Below are 1,461 nucleotides of genomic sequence, written 5' to 3' on the forward strand. Positions count from 1 at the left end.
ATGGGAGTTTCTCTGTAGCTCCTGCTGCACATATAAGTCGCGGCATGTCCCAATGCCCAGGTGTGCCTGGCTTAGGCAGTTTTTACAGGAAGGCTTTGTACAGCAGCTGTTTCGATACTCCTTCAACAGCTCAGGGCAGAGCAGGACAACCAGCTGTTGTTGTGCAGTGCTGCAGAAATTCGGATCGAGGCTGGCAGCACATCCAAACAGCATGCACGAGCCCACATGGCAGTGCCTGGAGCCCCCCTGCTCTGGTGAAAAGCACAAATGTTTCACTGAGCCTGTCATGCTGCACTCAGAGACAGCACACTCTATAAGATTCATTTGATGTGTCCATTTAAACGGGATGCTGGCTCATGCCCGTGTACCCGGCAAGGAATTTGCTTATTCTGCATGAGCTGTTCATTTTGCTACAGTACCAGTGTGAGGTTTTGGGTGCAGACACTACGCTGGCAAAACTAATTTTGGAGAGGTGACCGGGAGCGATCCAGGGATCCCTCATCTCAAGTGGCACTACCCCGCTGGCCCCAAAGCTGAAGCCATAGCCCAGCAGCAAAAACTATAATCTTAAATGAAAGAACACAAGACAAAACCCACCCTTTCTTAATGCCACTCGTTTATCACTTAATTAGTGTCACATAGTAACAGTTTTGAAGGCTGAGAAATAGGATCAGCCTGTCAAGATCAGGTCTCTGCGATTGCTTTGCGTAGTAATGAGATTATACCTGGTATCCTGCTGCCCGAGGGGAAAACAGTGAACAAAGCGTTTCTGTTACTTTTATTTCTCACTTATACTGCAAAGTTAAGTTCTTAAGTAGCTCTTTGGTAGCAAGCAGGACACTAAATCATGCTTTTTTATATCGGGGGCAGAATAAACTAAGGAAACCTAAGCCTCACGGTCAGCAGCGTCATGTAGTACTTCACGGGATTTCAGATGAAGTCTTGTAAGTACTTGTCCATCCATATATCCCTTTTCTGGAAACACCTCATCTGATACATTATCACCATTTCCCTCTTTACACGCCTGTCATACTGGTTTCTCACAGCCATGCTGTAGCACATTGCAACGCTCAGGTCTTTCCCACTCAGCCACTTCGAGCTGGGGAGCTCCCAGGCACCTGCCAGCACCCCCGTGCACCCTTTCGCACACCCAGCCTCCCCCAGCTATGTTATAAACTATATTACAAGGTATGCGTATAACATAAAGCATTAACAGTAACTAAAAGCCGATTTGGCGCCAGATGTCCAGGGGAGGGTTGGTAAAAAAATTGGTGGTTGGTAACCCCTGCTCCCGGCAGCGGGGAGACGAAGTGCATTACGCAAGTGCATTAAACAGATGCCGCCTATGGACGCAGGATCGCAGGAAAACATTAAACATCGTGGCTTCGCGTCCCGGAGGTGACAGCCCGCTAAATCCCACGGGTTTCGGCGAGCCTGGCCCCGCTCCCACGCCGCGGGTCC

This window comes from Aptenodytes forsteri, unplaced genomic scaffold (assembly GCF_000699145.1).
Source record: "Aptenodytes forsteri isolate BGI_AS27 unplaced genomic scaffold, ASM69914v1 Scaffold299, whole genome shotgun sequence".
In the NCBI taxonomy this organism is placed as follows: Eukaryota; Metazoa; Chordata; class Aves; order Sphenisciformes; family Spheniscidae; genus Aptenodytes; species Aptenodytes forsteri.